At 44.8% G+C, this 17,497-nt stretch overlaps 1 protein-coding gene across 8 annotated transcripts in view; it reads left to right on the top strand.

Annotated features, from left to right (window-relative positions):
* Ncoa2 (nuclear receptor coactivator 2) overlaps positions 1-17,497 on the top strand; it is a 258,198-nt gene that overhangs the window by 137,327 nt on the left and 103,374 nt on the right. The window contains exon 1 of one of the 8 annotated variants that reach the window (XM_076563718.1): positions 1,621-1,809. The exons of the other annotated variants lie outside the window; for them this stretch is intronic. The gene's annotated coding sequence lies outside the window, so the exon portion shown is untranslated. Of the gene's footprint in view, positions 1-1,620; positions 1,810-17,497 lie in introns of those variants that run through there. 8 annotated transcript variants of the gene reach the window in all.

Genomic DNA, 17,497 nt, shown 5'->3' with positions numbered 1-17,497 from the left:
CACATTTAAAGAATATATTATAAACTTTTTAAAGAGATTAAAGTCGGTGTGAAAATAGAGAGAGACCCACTCTGCAGCCCTTGTAGCTATTTCCTCTCACCCATGGTCACTCCTGTGATCTTTAACATTGCGGTCTCTTTCAGACTGTTTACAGAAAACTTTAGAGATAACAGAAAACTTTCATGCTTTGAGCAGCAGCAGAGAGAAAGAATTTGGTTATAAGGGTCTCTCTTTCACAGATTTATCCCAGGATTCAGTGCCAGGCGGTGACGTCAGGAGCCTTAATGGCCCTGGCGGCAAGTCTGTCTATGGGAAACGTGAGGATGAAAACTTCATCCTGAAGCAAGTGTTGGTATCTTGTCCTTGGCAAATGCTGAAGCCGGCAAGCATTCTTCCCAGGCATGGGCAATCCTGAGTGGCTGCATGGCAAGCCTGTGGACTTTGGGCAGATGAAATGGCGTGGGCATCGAGGAAGTCACAGAGCACTTTGAGTTGAGGAACAGCAAGGCCAGCAAGATGACCACTGGCACCTTGGCCATCAGACCAGTCCTTCAGGAGCGCCCACCCAGCCCACTTGTCTGCGTACAGTCCCCTGATGGAGAGCACGTGTCTCTTGATGCTCCATGCACTCCTGCTTTCCCCGTTCCCCTCCAAGTCTAGCTGGTTTGGAGAGTTCAGTGTAACTGAATAAAGAGTAAACGAGGAGAAGGAAAGAGAGGGAGTAAAGGAGCCTGCGAGCACAGGAAAGAGCACAAGGCATCCCCGCCACCTCCCTTTAATACCGCCGTCAGGGGCACTCAGAAAGTTAGACCACCACCAGTTATCAGTACTGTTATTATCAGCTGGCATTTCATACACATCTTCAGAGCTCGTCTTATTATTCTTGATTCTTACTCTTCGTCGAATAGATCACACTGACTAATGAAAGGAACTTTCTGTATTTTTAAGATTGTGTTAGCCATGGAAGTACTTTTCTTCTTGGAGCAACTTACAAATTACTTACTAAGGATAAATTCCTGGTAAGGGTACATTTTGGTATTAGTGTGCTATGAGTATTTTACTAATACAGGGAATTCATTCCCAGCATGTGAGTAGCTGTAATATCCCCAAAGTGCTCATCATGCAAGATTTGACAGATTTATGTCATTGGGGGCAAAGCTCGAGAGAGGAGCAGGGAGGGCGTGCATGTTTCCTTGTAAATGTCCCGCCTTCTCCTGGCATTGTGGTTCCTAGGATGCCTTTAGCATGCCACATCTACAGAAAGGAAAGCCTGAGTCAAAATGCTTGCCTTGAGCAGTTATTTTTAGTAGTAAATCTATCTAGAAACCATATTTTTTTCTTTATGCCAAACATTCTAAGAAGAATAATGTTATACAGGTATGTAAGTGTCTGTCTGTATATCATTCATGCACATGTGTGCTTGTGTGAGAGCGTGATCCTGAGTTAGAGACTGTGTGTATGAGAAGGGGGGTGGTGGGGAGGTGGGGGAGAAGACGTCTCCTAATAGCAGGAGGGGTAGAGGCTTGCTCAGTCTGTTATCATAAAGCCCTGTTAATGTAGCTCCTGCATCATGTGACTGAAGAAAAAGCTATTATCTCAATGAAAGGAAAGCCGGGTTTTAGAGCAAGCGATAGAATAGAAGCAGGAAGAATTTTCGAGTGTTCCACCATGCTGGATTGTCAAAGGGGGGATCTGTCTGGTCAGCAGCTGAAAAAGGATCCATGAGGCTAGTTTGTCAGCTCTCCCTGAGGAGGAGACAGGAGGAGCTGGGCGGCAGCCTGCTCAGCATGTGCTTCAGTTTACATTTAGGTAAGATGGGCTGGGCTGGGCCGATGGCGGAGATGTATGTGAGCAACGCTGTTCACTGCTAATCCAGAGGGGGTTATTTGGAAGAGTGCTGTGTAGTGTGTGTGTACATCCCCGGTGAAGATACAGAGACCGGCTGTGCTCTGCGGCCATCGCAGAGGCTGTGGGCAATTACCAGGTGTGTTTCGGAAGTGCTCTGACTTGATATTTGCTAATGTTCCCGGAATTCTGTGTGCTCCAGGCTTGGGTGTACTTGTGGAAAGGAGAATTGAGCACAACCAGATAGCGACAGTGTTCTTAGGAACAAATACAGTGTGACCCGATTGATTCTACAGTCCTTATTCTTTTGTGTTTATTTAATGTTTAAAGATTACTTGAGGATTTGCTTGTTTAGAGGAAGTATTTTGGTAAGCATTTTCTGAGATTCAGACTAATCTTAAATCTTTAAGATGCAAATCTTAATTATTGAGATGAATGTCATTATCATATGCTTTAATGCTTGTGCCTCTTTTTTCATTATCCTTTTGTAATTTTAAGCTCAAAAAATATTTTTTCAGTGAATTTTTAAATCAGTCAATTGATTAGGTAACAAATCGAGCTTTCTAATTTTGGCTGGAGCTCCCGTTGGATGATTTCTGTTACATAGTACTCTACTTTCTCTGTTTGGTCCTTATGCTTTTATATGCAAAAAACCTAAATAGCATCCACCTACTCAATCTTCAGAGCAAACTTGCCCATGTTTAATGCTATTAGTTCTCTTGGTAATAGTATGTGCCTTCCTCTTAACCCGGAAGGCTAGTACTCAAAACTCCAGCTGGTAAGAGAGAATCGCAGGTGTCCTCTGAAAAGTTAACTGCCACACGGGTTAGCCCAGGAACTGATTGGCTAGTTTCTTTGTTTGTTTTCTAGAGTGAGGATTCTCAGTTTCAAGCAGGTGTGAGTGTGTGTCCAAATCACATTTGCATGTGAAACTAAGTGATGATTTATACCATTCCCTTTAAAAATTGACATCCAAGGAGGTGAGAAATCAATCAGGATATTAATGCAATGTGTAGACAGTTTAACAAATGATTACTTCTTTGACCTTTTCCCAATAAAAGCAACTAATTTTAATTTTTAATTGTACTGAGTCAAGGACATTCTCCTTCCTTACATGATCTACAAACCATACACTTGTATGATTGAGTTGGATCTGATCTTCATACACAAGCTTTGCTCTTGGGGACAGTGGCATTGTCATTCAGCTCAGTCTGGACTGCATAAGATAGTTTGATTCGTAAGATAAGTAAATGAGGCTTTTATCATTCTGGATTAAAAAACTACTACAGAAATCTCTCACATTTTTAAAGTATTGAGGTTTCAGCCCAAAAGATAACAGCTATATATGTTAAATATTTTGATAGTTAAAAAAGAAAAAAAGAAAAAAAAATGAAGCTAAATTGTATGGGCAATCAATGTTTTTCATTGTTTTGCTGTTTAACTTATAATTTATTTATTGTGTTTTTCATGTAAAATCTTCAAATAGCTTGAGCAGTTTGGAGTAATGAAAGTTGGTTTCATTGAGCACTGATATTAGCAGCAGCAGCCACGGTAGTGTTACTATTATTAGACTCTGAAAGTCTGGGCTGGGGGAGAAGGGGGCAAATGAGATATTTAATCCAGTGAGATAACTTAGTAGCTGGCATTGGAGCCAAGCTTCATGAATGTGATTTTCCTCAATATTCGGTGGCTTTTAAGTGGTGGAAGGAGTTTTATGCAAACATTTCTGTCTCCGAGCGCACTTTCCCGGTGGCTTTGCGCATGGCTGTCCGGAGACGGGCAGCTCTGGATGATAGTGTGGAGTAGGGCACACTGGGCCCATCTTCTCTGCATCACAACGGTGTTCCTCGGAGGGCCGGGATGTCTCGGGGACCTGGAAGTGATCATTTTACTGCCCCACAACAGAGGAGTGATTGAACATGAGGCCTCAGAGGGCATTCTACCTTCACTCTGTAGTACTCTCACAAACAAATTACTGTATTGTGTTATCTAAAAATGTCTTTACTTATGGGTGTTGGAAGCAAAGAAAGCCCTCGGCTTCACTGAGCAAAGAGCAAGTTTTGACATCAGGGTAGTGTCCAAACAGGCTAGACAACCAGCCTGCCAGTGCTGCTGCGCTTCAGTATTTAGCCACAGTAATTAACCACAAATATTACAACCAGGCCGGATCTTGTCAGGCTGGGGGCTTCATTTTGTGGAGTCGTGTTTAATTTGTGGGGAAGAGGGACAGGGAGAACTGGAGCTGAGCGACACCAGTGCTGTGAGACTCCGCAATGGCCGCAGGACCTCTGCTGGGACTGAGTCAGAATTAAAGGACTGTGTGTGTTTTAAACAGTGCTTAGCTTGCAGGAAGCCCGGGGAGTATAAAATTCATGGAGTGCAGGAGTCGCAGCCAGCATGGTTCCTCAAGGCAGTTAGTTTTCAGGATTGAGAACACTGTTGAGGCCCAAGAGCAAGGGCTTACCTGTTACTCACTGATGTGATGGTCTGTCCTTGACGGGAGCTAGCTGGAGCATTTCTCATGTTTCCAGCTTGTAGAGCTTAATCAGCAACATTATAGCAGAAACAGTGTGTGCTGTATTTTAATTGTTAAAAAAGGAACTAAGTCCTCACTTTTTGCGTTTTATCAGTGATTTTGTATGAAACAACTAAATTCTGTACTTGACTTTTAATGAAGTAATTCTTACTGGAACACGGATGCAATTGAATGTTACCTAGAGCTAGAAGCTAGTGTTTGGTTTCATCATCTTGGATGCCAGCTCAGAGTGGTAGATTAATTGGCTAGCATAAGGGCTGGTGGAAGGATGCCACAAAGCTTCTGGTCAAATGTGGACGTCATTAGAATTTAGCTGAAATGAATGATAAATCTTGCACCGAGACTTCAGATAGCAAGAACTTTTGAAATAATGTTTATTAACTGGCCTTTTTCAATTTTGCTTTCTTTTTTTATATATATTGAAAATACCCATTATGTCATTTTTATGAATGCTTTTAAAAATAATGTTTTGTGGGCTTCCTTTTCTTCATATATGAGGAGAAAGAGTACATTGGCCAAGCACTACTCTCCATGGAGCTTCCCTGGCCTTCAATTAGCTGTCATTGAACCAAGGTGTCCATTGTCTCAGTCCTCGCATCCCTGTCCCATGCCTGTCTTACAGTTGAGCAAACACACACAAAGAGATCTGTCCAAACATAGGTAAGAGGATTTACACCCCGGTTATTTGACTCCAGCATCTCTGATCTTAAGTTTCTGTATACTGAGGTCAGGTGGTGTGGATGGCTTGTTGCAGATTAATAAGGACAGGATGAACATAGGGACAAGGAGAGGGCGGGGGCCCAGGGACGGGGAAGGAGGAGTTCTGTTTGACATGTTTGTGCACTCCATGAACTTGACTTCTGCCTGACTTCACGTATATCAAGAGGGAGGCACTTCAGAAAGGATGTTTAGTCTGCATTGAAAAGAATTATTTGCTCATGGATGTGACTTCACAGCTCATGCAGAAATGTCAGAGGCAGGAGATCTGATGGAGTGTCCCTGTGGGCTGGCACGGATGCCATGAGATTGACGGGTGGGGAAGCCCTGGAGGTGTGGGGTCTGACAGAGGTTTGTACCTGTGTGCCCTCCTCCTTGGCTTGTTCTCAAGGTCCTCTACCCACTGTAGTGTTGTTTGATTCAGGTAGAAACCACAGAGGAGCCACGTGAAACTGCTTGCTTTCAGACAATGGAATGCAAACCACTTACTAAGATTTGTGTAAGTCCTTTACATCCATGCAGATTCCCTGGAGATGAGTTCTGTTTGCGTATTCTTTCAGATGGGGATCTCTTGCACTTTGTCACACTTTTAATGGTCTATAGTTTTGTTAGTCACTTTCTCATGGCTTTGACAAAATGCTGAAGTCAAGTTAGCTTTGTAAAGAAAAGAGCTTTATTTTGGCTCCTAATTTAGAGGATCTAAAATTTAAGTCAGTGGTTTTAGAGTCACATGATGGTACAGAGCATGTGTTATGTCTATGTGTGTCTGATCCCTCTTCTTCCTATAAAGCCACAAGGATTCCATCGATGGGATTCTACCCCAAAGCCTTTATCCACTTTCCAAAGAGTGCACCTCTCCACACCACAGATTGTTCTGCCTCTTATTGTTGACACGTGACACTAGGAATTCATATCTGCCGTGTGGCGTGGAGGGTGTTCAGACATCAGCAGCTGTGCATTCTCTTCCTGGTCATGTCATCCTTGCTGGTAGCCAGTGTTATCCTTGCTCTAAATTCTGGGAGTGGCGGGGAAGCAAACTAGATGTAACTTCACCACTTGTCTTCTCTCAGGGCCTCCAGTAGGCTGGCTTATTTCCCAAATGCAGAAGTAACCACAGTTGGTTCCATTCTGCAATCCTCTAACTGATTGAGCAACTGTTGGCTGTAGAATGTCGGCGGGCGCTCCACGAGGACAGAAGAGTCACTGCCTCTTCTGGGAATGAGAAGCTGAGCTGGAAGGAGCGGCTCCTCCGGGTGCTGCCTGGCAATCCCAGGCCCCGTGCAGTGTGCTCAGGCTTGCCTGCCCCGCAGGTGGTTACCAGCTACAGGTGGCGTTTGAAATGTGACTGCTTCCAGGATGAGTGTTAGCACAGCCAGATGATGGACACATTGATTGCACACTGAGATGTCCATATATTGACTGCCCACATTGCATTCAAAGTGATGGGTTCACTTTCCTGTTTCTTTTGACTTTTAGCAGGGCCCCTGGGTGTTTGTGGCTCACAGTGCCGTTATTTTGCTAGTGCTGCTCATTGCTGAACGGACAGAGGTTGAACAGTAGTTTTTACTGGAGCTATATTTCTGCACCAGACATCAGGCGTGTAATAAGCGACAGGAAAGTGACCGTAGGACTTTCCTAAGTCCATGGTGATGTTTTCTGGTGGGCCCTGAAGGATTGTGGCCAAGATCTACCCTTCCATCTTCATGTCCCAAACCTTCTCCTCGGCTCTCTTTACCTTTAGTTTACAATAGTCGGTTCTTGTCAGTGTCAGGAGTTGCATTCTATTACATCCTAACCCTGAGTTGCATCTCTCTAGGTAACAGTGAGCTTATGTCTACTGGCCTGGAACTGCCAGCTGAACAAGGCTAATGTCTGTCTTCCCTTAGGGCACATCACAGCCCTCCCATGCTTAGGAATGCTGCACAACTCAGTACCAACACAGTGTGGGCCATTTTAAACAACAAGACAGCAGCATGAAAGGAGGAGGTGCTAGATAGATGGAAAGGATTCATGGTTTATCACGGAAGAGAGAAGAAGGCGGTGCCTCTGACCAGATGGAATGCTTGCCATGGGGCCCAGTACTTCGATAATAACCGCAATAGTGACGGTGGCTAATTTGTGCACAACAGTTTCTGTATGCCAGACTGTACACTTTCATCTCATTTAACTTTCGTACACACAGTGCAGTGAATGTTGTTTCCAAATCTTACAGACGTAGGAACTGAGGCTACACAGGTAAGTTCCTTTCTCAAAGGGATTTCGGCTACCGATTGATACAAGCCGGTCACTACTTCAAAGCCCACCGTTATCGGGAGTGTGTCAGCTCTCTAGCAACTAGAGTGACAGGTAGTTGGAAGCCTGCTAAAGTGGGTACTGGGAACTGAACTGACGTCCTCTACTAGAGAAGTAACCACTCTTAACCACTGAACCATCTCTCCAGCCCCAAATTATCACATTGTCATGTCTTTTTTTTTTTTAAATGTGTATGAACATTTTGCTTGCATATATGTCTGTGTGTCGTGTGAATGCCTGCTACCTGCAGAGGCCAGAAGAGGGTATCTTTCCCTGGAACATATGGATGCTGGGAATCAAACCCAGGTCTTCTGGAAGAACAGCCAGTGCTCTTAAGTGCTGAGCCCTCTCTACCACTGCTCTGCCCCAGATTCTAAAGCATCTAGGGAACTAGTGGGAGGAAATACTTGCTGGAGAAGAGATCTGCACACCACGGAGGCAGAGAGCAGTCGCAGTGTGCTGGCGGGGTAGGCGCATGCCCCAATCGGGACAGTGCAGGAAGACCCCGTCTACTTCCTGTTGCCTTTGGCTGACCTTAGATGTGTTCTGTCACTTTTCTGAGCTTCAGAGAATGATGTTAATAATTACCTCATAGGGGTCATTGTGGTGTCCAACTTATAAATACAGGTGGACTTCTAAAACTTGGAAAAAGTTCAGTGATCTTACCTGTTTGGGCCTAAAGAGTTTTAAATGCTGTGGTGATTGTGAAGCGATCCTGAGCATTAAGTATCTTTGTGTCACACATGCTGATAAGGGCATACGATAGAAAAGAAAGGACAACACATCGTTTTCTGCCTTGATGGTCCTTAAAATGTGCCTGTGCCAAAATGCAGGAGAGAGCAATGATGATGTGTCACTCACAAGCTGTTAGTGGACAGGGGAGGGGTCTGAGCTAGGTCTTAAAGCATGAGTGAGAATGGGCTGTCGTGGGAGATACTGGGCTGGTTTCATACAAGGATCAGCAAAAAGAAGGTGAGGAGCTCTGTGTACTTTTCAGTCCTGAGGCAAACAGAAAAAAACAAATAAGCCCAGTGTGCTGGATAGTTGACAACAACTTGACACAGAATCTTCAGAGGAGGGAGCCTCAATTGAGACAATGTCTCCATAAGGTCAGCCTGTGGACAAGCCTATAAGGGCATTTTCTTAATTGATAATTGATGGGGAGGGCCTAGCCCACTGTGGGTGGTGCTATCCCTGGGCAGCTGGTCCTGGGTTCCATAAGAAAGCAGGTTGAACCAGCCATGGGAAGCAAGCACTCCTGTAGCCTCTGCCTCAGCTCCTGCCTCCAGGTTCCTGCCTTCAGTTCCAGTTCCTGCCCTTGCTGCTTTTGATGATGAACTGTTTATATGGAACTGTGGGTGTGGGTGTGGGGGCACTCTCCTCCCCAAGTTGCTTTTGGTCATGGTACTTCGGCACACCATAGAAACCCTAACTAAGACACCCAGAGACACAGGCGAGAGCTAGGTCGTGAGGGCCTTGCCATGCATTCCAGAAGTTGTCTGACTGCCCGGGAACCTACATTGGGTACTCTGGGTGAGGAAGATGAAGTGCTGAGAGAGAAGCTGTGACAGAGTCACCATATTGACAATTGTTAGATCGCAGGAGTCTACGGTGGATGTTCAGGCCAACATTATTCTCGGGCTGGGGACAAGAAAAGGGTGAGTTCTGTTACTGAGGAAACATTTTGTGGTGAAAGGTTTGAGAGGTAAGGTTGGAAGAAAGATTTGGAGGAAACCAAAGGAATAGATTGTGCCACCAAAGATGCCACCCACGTTACCTGGAAAGCTTGAGACAAATAGTGATGGCTAAACTACCCTTCTATAATCTGGTTGCATAGCTCTAGAAGTGCCCTTGTTTTGTTCGTCTATTTACATTTTTGTTTTGTCTTGTTTTAGTATTTTGTTGCAGCAAGTTACATGTAACATACAATCGATTATTTCACCTCTTTTTAAGTGAGTGATTCAGTAACATTATACAAGCACAGGATTGTGTAGTCATTGTTAGTGTACATTTCCAGAATTCCATCATCCCAAGCAGAAACTGCACACATCCGTCACTCCCCTCTCCTCTCCCAAGCGCCGATACCTGCCTCTCTTCTGAGGCCTGTCTTCATGTGTGTGGCTGCTCTAAGCTCTGGCAGAGGTGGGGTTGTAGTCGGTGTCTCTCCACCTGCGTTCCTGTGCGGTTGCAGATTCTGTGGTCTGTCCATGTCTGAGACTGTGCCAATGCTTCATTCCCTTTTATGGTTGCACAACTGTTGTGTGTATCTGTCTGTGCATTCTCTGAATCATTCATTCGTTAGTGGACATCTGAGTTGTTACCACCTTATGGCTACTGCCAGTGCTGCTTGGGTTGTGGTGTATGTATTATTGTCTGTTAGATCCTGCTTGGGTTGTGGTGTATATATTGTCTGTTAGATCTTGCTTTGGTTGTGGTGTATGTATTATTGTCTGTTAAGATCCTGCTTTGGTTGTGGTGTATGTATTATTGTCTGTTAAGATCCTGCTTTGGTTGTGGTGTATGTATTGTCTGTTAAGATCCTGCTTTGGTTGTGGTGTATATATTGTCTGTTAAGATCCTGCTTTGGTTGTGGTATATATATTGTCTGTTAAATCCTGGTATATATTGTCTATTAAGATGCTGCTTTGGTTGTGGTGTATGTATTATTGTCTGTTAAGATCCTGCTTTGGTTCTTTGGGGCATGGCTCTAGAAGTGAGATTGTTGGATCAGTGTCCTAAAGTTTCCCCTAGTGACTTACAAATAAGCAATGATAGCTGAAAAAACTATGCTGTAAAACAAGGATCTTAAATCTGCAGGGCTCAGAAATAGTATAATGAGTCGGTGACTTCAGGAGAATTTGTATTATTTTGCATATTTATGCTTTTACTTTACAGCTTTGATTAGTTTCTCAGAGATGTACATAAACCTAAAAGCAACACTGACTCACTAGGAAATCTTTTTAAATTAATTAATAATTTTTTGCTTGTTGGGGATCAAAACCTCGTGAGCTATAGGACATCATTTTTAAGATGAGCCAGTGATTCCAAAAGATACATCTCCAAAGAAGATATGTAAATAGCCAAATTATCACATGAAGCCATGCTCAGCATCACCAAGTGGCTGAGGAAATTTCAGTCAAAGGTACACTGAGCCATACTTCCAGCCCAGTAGATTGGCTGGAATATTGAAAGAAGTGGAACACAACTGTTGGCAAAGGGGTGCTGACATGGGAGTGTTACTGAGTCGCTAGCTGAAAACTCAAGTAGTCACTGGAGCATCTGTTGACATCTTCAGGACCTCTTGAACACGGGCTCCCAGCACGATGCACTAACTTCTTTCTCAACTGTACATCCAGGAGAACTGGAAGGGACAGTATTTATAGTACCCCCAAAACAGAACCAAGCAAGTATCTATCCCTGATGCATATTGCAGAACCTTGAGAGTATCGTACCAACGAAAATAAATGAGACACAAAAGTCCACATGCAGAGTGACTGCATTTATTTAAGATGTCCAGACTAAGCAGATCACTGGAGACAGAAGGCCAATCATTGGCTGCCAGTAGCTGAGTTGAGTAGAGAGCAAAAAGTAGCTGCAAGTTAGGTATGGATTTTCTTTCTGAAGATGGAAATGCTGTGGAGTTAGGTAGGGCACTGGTTATATAAGCAAACAGACTGAAACACTTTTTTAATATATTAGGAGGAGAGAAATCTAGGAGAGCTCCTGGGGCTTAGGGGATGTAATTATGAATATTACACTATAGTAGAAGAGCTTACCACTAAATGTCCAGATGTCTATGAGTTTGGCATCTTAGCGCTTGTTTCTAGGCTGGGCTCTAGCCAGCCGCTCAGCTGATATACCCTTGACTGAAGATTGGTCCTCCTCTGTTTGGGGAAGGTCATCTTGTTTTACCCAGTGCCCTTAAGGAAGGCATATGCATATGGAAGGAGAGAGGAAGGGGGCACCTTCCTAGCCAGCCAGATCAACCCTGGTAATCATAGGATGACCGATGTTGCAGAATGTCCCAGAAGACCGGAGAGGAAGGACTGATGGAAGAAAGGTCAGCTGTGGACTGTGGAATTAGTGGAGGCAGCACTAGGCCGTAGGCGTGCATCCCCTTATTTGGGTCTCAGAATGCAACAAATTCTGAAAATGGAAAGATTTTCTAATTTTTTTGCCATAAAGTCTGACCTAAATGAGTGTGAGATGATTTATATCTTCGTTTGTCCTGCTTGGTGTGAATATTCGTGTATTTCTTTGCCAAGATAACACCGAATTTGATTACAGAACACTTCTGTAGATCCCTCCTGGAGGTGCTACAAAATAAGCTGTCTTCCAAGTATTGTATTGAGGGCAGGCACGGGAGAGGAACGCTAAAGCACAAGTCGATGGTCCCAGACTTGAGGTGAGGAAAGTTGTAACCCTGGCTTTGGGCAGGTGTAAACGGGAAGGAAAAGCATGAACATGAATTGGTAGCCCCTAGAGAGGGATTCAGACTCATAGGGGAAATGGCCTGAGTGTGCCTGGCATATAGGTTAAGAGGAAGAGGTAGAAAATGCCCCTCTACCCCCCCCACACATACAGCTTTTACAGTGAGGTCTGGGAGGACACGAGGATGGGAAGGAGAAGTGGATTTGGATTGCATTGGAGAAGTCAGGCATCCTCTGAGATATGGGTAACGTTGAAGACCACGATGACTATCTTCCTAAGAAGACACAGCCAAGACTGAGGAATGCTGCACTTCCTGGAGCAGTGAAAGCTGGAAATAACAGTTGAGGAAGTAGATGGGGCTGACCCGAGGATGAAGTAGTTTGTGGGCAGGACTAAGAGCAGTTCCCAAACCATGAAGTGTCTATGGGACTCTTCCCCACCCCCCAACCATGTGACACTCTCCATCAGTCCCCAGCTGTCCCCTGCTAGGAGTAGAGGCCTGCAGATTTGCAGGATAAATCCTGTGAGAAGAGGCATGAAGGGTAAGTTCTGAAAGGGAGGGCAACTGTTAATGAAGGAGAGCAAATGAGAAAGGTTCTCCACACTGGAGACGGTCATGCAGAGAAGGCTGCAGGGAAAGCAGTCTGTCTCTTCAGAGGCCAGGGGAACATTTGAAGGATGAGTAGAGGTGACCACGGCTGAAGTAAAATGGAAATGTAGTCAGTCAGGACCTGTGGGGACAGGAAGTACTACCTCAGGGTACTGACCAGATTTTAGCTAGAGAGGAAGAACTAATCAGAAGCCCAAATCTTTAGTAATGTAGAGGATTGTGTGGGAGAGTGAATGGGATGCTGGCAACTCCCAGGGAAAGGGACAGGGGTGTTTGTTTACAGTCCTGCTCCATCATGAAAGGAATTCCATAGCAGGAACCCGGCCAGAGGCAGGAACTGAAGCACAGACCATTGAAGAATGCTGCTTACTCGGTCTCTCCTCATTGCGTGTTCAGCCTCCTTTCTTACACCCAAGACCACCTGCCTAGGGGTAGTAGCATCACCCACAGCGGTCTGGACCCTTCCGCGGCAGTCATTAGTCAAGCAGATGTCCCACAGGCTTACATACAGGCCACTTGGATGAGGGCATTTTCTCAGTTGAGGTTCCCTTCTCAGATGACTCTAGCTTGAGTTGACAAAAACAAAACAGAACAAAAGCCAACCAACTTAGAAGGTGTCCCACGTTGTGGGTGGAGCTGGGTATTTAAACAAAGCAGCTCTAGTTGGGCCATGAGGAGCCTCCAGCTCCTCTGCCTACTCACTGTATGTATGTATGCTGAGAAACCAGCAACTCTGGGGTTCTGGCCACAGGGGAGAAGTAGCCTGTCAGGAGAGCCAAAAGGAACCGGTATTTGATTGACACAGAGTATTATTTCATTGGCCTTAACTCCTCACTCCCATTATTGCCTTGACCAGTAGTGCTAGTTAGTCATTGTTAAGTCTTTCTGTTCCCTGGTCCTCACCCCAGGCATTCTCTTGTAATTGGTCTGGAGTGGAGCCAGGAAGTCTGGTGGTTACCTTAGTGTCCAGGTTTGAGAACCTCTAGGAAACTAGTTTTTAAGATTTACTAAAAAAAGAAACAAACAAAAAAAAAAAAAAAAAAGCCGGGCGGTGGTGGTGCACGCCTTTAATCCCAGCACTCGGAGGCAGAGGCAGGTGGATCTTTGTGAGTTCGAGGCCAGCCTGGTCTACAGAGCGTGATCCAGGAAAGGCACAAAACTACACAGAGAAACCCTGTCTCGAAAAACCAAAAAAAAAAAAAAGATTTACTTTATGTGTGTGATTGTGTGTGATTGTGTGTGCGTGCATGTGTGCGTGTGCCGTACACATGCCTGGTGTCCACAGAGGTCAGAAGAGGGCATTGGGTCCCCTGGAACTGGAGTTAAGGATGTCTGTGAGCCACCATGTGGGTCTGAGAACTGAACCTGGGTCCTGGAGCAGCAGCAAGTGCTGCTAACATCTGGACCATCTCTCCAGCGCCATCTTGCTTTCATCACACAGTAGCACGTGATACCTAGCTGACTTCTGTTTACTGCAGCTACAATATTGCCGTGGTTAACATCCCTCCATTATGTGAAAATAAAGCGCTGTAAATGCCTCAGACACTGGTTACTGGTGATCAGAATGTGAAGCAGAATTGTACCATGATTTTTTTTTTTAAATCAGCAAAACTCCTGGTGCCATTCTCAGTGTTGGCTGGGAGACGTGAGCTCCTGCAAGAGTGTTAGTTGATGCGGGGCCACACTTTGTGGCCTAGTCCTTATAGTCTAAAGATAGACAGATGTGGACTGAGTTACATAAAATGAACTCACTGTACTGTTACTCATAAGGAAAATGGAAAATGGTTAAATATTTATGGTTTACTCATAATGACATATTATAGAACCTGGTGGTGGTGGCAGCTCACACTTTTAGTCCCAGCAATCAGGAGGCAGAGACAGGTGTATCTGAGTTCGAGACCAACCTGTTCTACAAAGTGAATTCCAGGACAGCCAGGGGGCTACACAGTGAAACCCTGTCTCAGACAACCAAGAAAAAAAGTTATGCTCATACAGGCATTGACATAGAAAATTTAGTAGCTTCTATTAAGAAAAAAGAGCAAATGTAAAATTAGATGATACTGTGCGTGCACATGCATTTTAAACACTAAGCGGGAATCTCAAAGTTGGTGAAGAGCATGTATGCTATCTTATTCTTTAATACTTAATTTGCTAAACTCTACCAGGAACATGTAGTTTATTGAGTAAAAAAAATATAAAAGTGTAAATTCTTGCTCAAGTCTCAGGGAAAGAATAGACTGTACATTTCAATGAGAACTTTTTAAGACCTTCCAACTTGTAATAACCCTAGCGTGCTCCCAGACCCTGCATGCTGCCTGTTTCTCTCCGACACAGCTTCACCATGTTACCACATTCAAACTTAACAGCTTATGGCTGTTACTGTTTCCTGAGGGGTTTTTTGTTGTTTGTTTTGAATAATGGGTTTTTAAAACTTGGACTCATATACCATAAAATTCAGCCTCTTCAAGTATAGAGTTTAGAAGCATCCCATGTTCTTTCAAATTGTACAGCCATCACCTTTGTCCAGTTTGGGGATGCAGGGGGGGGGGGGCAGGGGTTGAACTCATGAGAGATCCGCCTGCCTCTGCCTCCCGAGTGCTGGGATTAAAGGTGTGCGCCACCACTGCCTGGCCCTTGTCTAGGTTTGGGCATCTCATCAATGCAGAAAGCAACCCTGATCTCATTAGCAGTCATGCTCCATTTCCCTTCAAGTCCCCACCAGCCAGGCATCCTCTTTCTGCCTCTGTGGGTTTGCTGATGCTGGGTATTTTGTCCCGTTAGCTTGACTTCCACCCTCTCCCCACTGTGCCAGAACCATCAACCATGCTACCACCAGGCTCTGCAGCATCCCCAGCACCCTGACCTGTGCCTCGTATCTTTTTTTTTGTTGTTGTTATATATATTTTTTTATTTTACAATACCATTCAGTTCTACATCAGCCATGGGTTCCCCTATTCTCCCCCCTCCCACCTCCTCCCCTTACCCCCAGCCCACCCTCCATTCCCACCTCCTCCAGGACAAGTCCTCCCCCGAGGACTGTGATCAACTTGGTAGACTCAGTCCAGGCAGGTCCAGTCCCTTCCTCCCAGACTGAGCCAAGCGTCCCTGCATAAGCCCCAGGTTTCAAACAGCCAACTCATGCAATGAGCACAGGGCTTGGTCCCACTGCCTAGTTGCCTCCCAAACAGATCAAGCCAATCAACCGTCTCACCTATTCAGAGGGCCTGATCCAGCTGGGGGCCCCTCAGCCTTTGGTTCATAGTTCATGTGTTTCCATTCATTTGGCTATTTTTTTTTTAATAATTGAGTAAAACTGAAATTTATTATATGCCACAGTCGTCCTAGGGACCTCCATGCTATATATATAGCCTCTATGGTACCTCGTATCTTGCCATGTTTTATTAACAAGAACTACTCAGTGGGGCACTTCACTATCTAGTAAGTTAAAGGACTGGATGAATGTGATGCCCCTGCCTTCTGTCTCCCTGCTTTCTCCCTCAGAGAGGAAGGCTCTGCAGTAGTTAGATGTAGGGATCATTGATAGGTCAGGGAACTCTCTGAAGTTTAGGTTCTTCAGCTCAGCAAAGGTATGGCAGGCCAAGGGCTATTCCCTCTGTAGTTTGTTATGGGAAATCTAGCCTAGAGCCAGCTCACTTTCCCAGGGGTGCTCAGGCCCCTGCCCTACCCAGACACCATCCACGGCTTCTTCAGATGGCCTCTCTTCTCCTTGGAGCCCAGCAGCCCCTGGCCTCTCCTGGAGAATCCCATCTGCTCCCCAAAACCCATTCCAACCGAGTCTTGTAGGCTCATAGGTGCAGGGATGCTGTCCTCTACCCTTTATGTGACTTGTGTGCTCTGCATCCATCTTCCTTTCCCTGACAAGTTCCAGCTCTTCCAGGACAGTTCCTTCAAAGTGGCCATTGTGTTACTCAGTGATCAGGACAGTTGAACTAAGCATTGGAAGGCAAGAAATGGAAACAGATTTCAGGTTAAAAGCCTGTCACTGGTTCAGTGTTTAATACCAAAATGAAGCTTGGTTTGTTTGAATGATAATCAAGTCTTCTGAATTTAATTGTCCAAAGAGATGTAAAAGTCATTGGTTCAGAAGAAAATACCAAACTAAAATCATTCGTGGTGTGTCAGATTGTCTCTGAGAGCTTAGCCCTCTCCACATTGCCTAGCCCAACTGGAAGCGAGCTTGAATTTCAGCAGAATGAATCATGATCCCTTTGATTTTGGTATCAGGCAGGAGAAATATAATACTGTTGGCTGTTTCTGTGGTGTCAAACAATTATCTTAAGTCCTTTCGAGGTTCATTACATGCTTGATACTTGCCTGATGTGGCTAAATAAGATGCATCAACCTTATAGATCGTTATCCATAGGTGGGGCTTTTACAGAAAGTGGTTTCTTGGTCTCTTGGTGCAGAAATATCTTACTGTCATCAAAAAGCTGTGAGTAGTACGTAAAACAGGACGAGTTTGTTTTCACCTTCTTAATTCCAGACTACTCTTTCTTAGTCCATCCATTTGTCATTTGTAGCATTGTTTGAGTTCATGTGGGTCTGAGTTCAGCTTTGCAACCACAGGTAATTGGAGACTGTTGTTCCTGAGTTGTGGCTTCATTCTGTACAGCACAGCAGCTTCCATCTGGAGCTGTGAACCAGCCCTGTGCTGTTCCCTGCTTCCTACAACTAGAGGTGGTGTTGGGCAGTCCCGGTTAGAGCAGAGAGAGCATGCATCCGCAGACAGCTGTTTGTGTCCCAGCTGTGAAACTGGAACTGAAAACTGCTCAAACAAACCTACAGTGTGGTTAATTTGGTGGGGGCCTTCCTGGGAATTGAAGCCAAGGCCCTACCCGTGCTAGGCAAGGGATCCACCACTGTGCTGCCTCCTAGTGCCTTTAGTTCGGAAGGACACAAAAATGGTCCAGTTCAGCTTTTTGACTCATAGTTTTTTGTTGTTGAGATAATTTGAAAATTCTTTGAAGTTATGCATTTTATGGATAAGTGTTAAATTGTGTTAATTCTTAGCCATTCTCTACGTTTGTGTTATTTGAAAATAAACA

This window comes from Peromyscus maniculatus, chromosome 2 (assembly GCF_049852395.1).
Source record: "Peromyscus maniculatus bairdii isolate BWxNUB_F1_BW_parent chromosome 2, HU_Pman_BW_mat_3.1, whole genome shotgun sequence".
NCBI lineage: Eukaryota > Metazoa > Chordata > Mammalia > Rodentia > Cricetidae > Peromyscus > Peromyscus maniculatus.
Note: the sequence above shows the minus strand (reverse complement) of the source record. Positions and strands in the feature narration are given on the sequence as shown.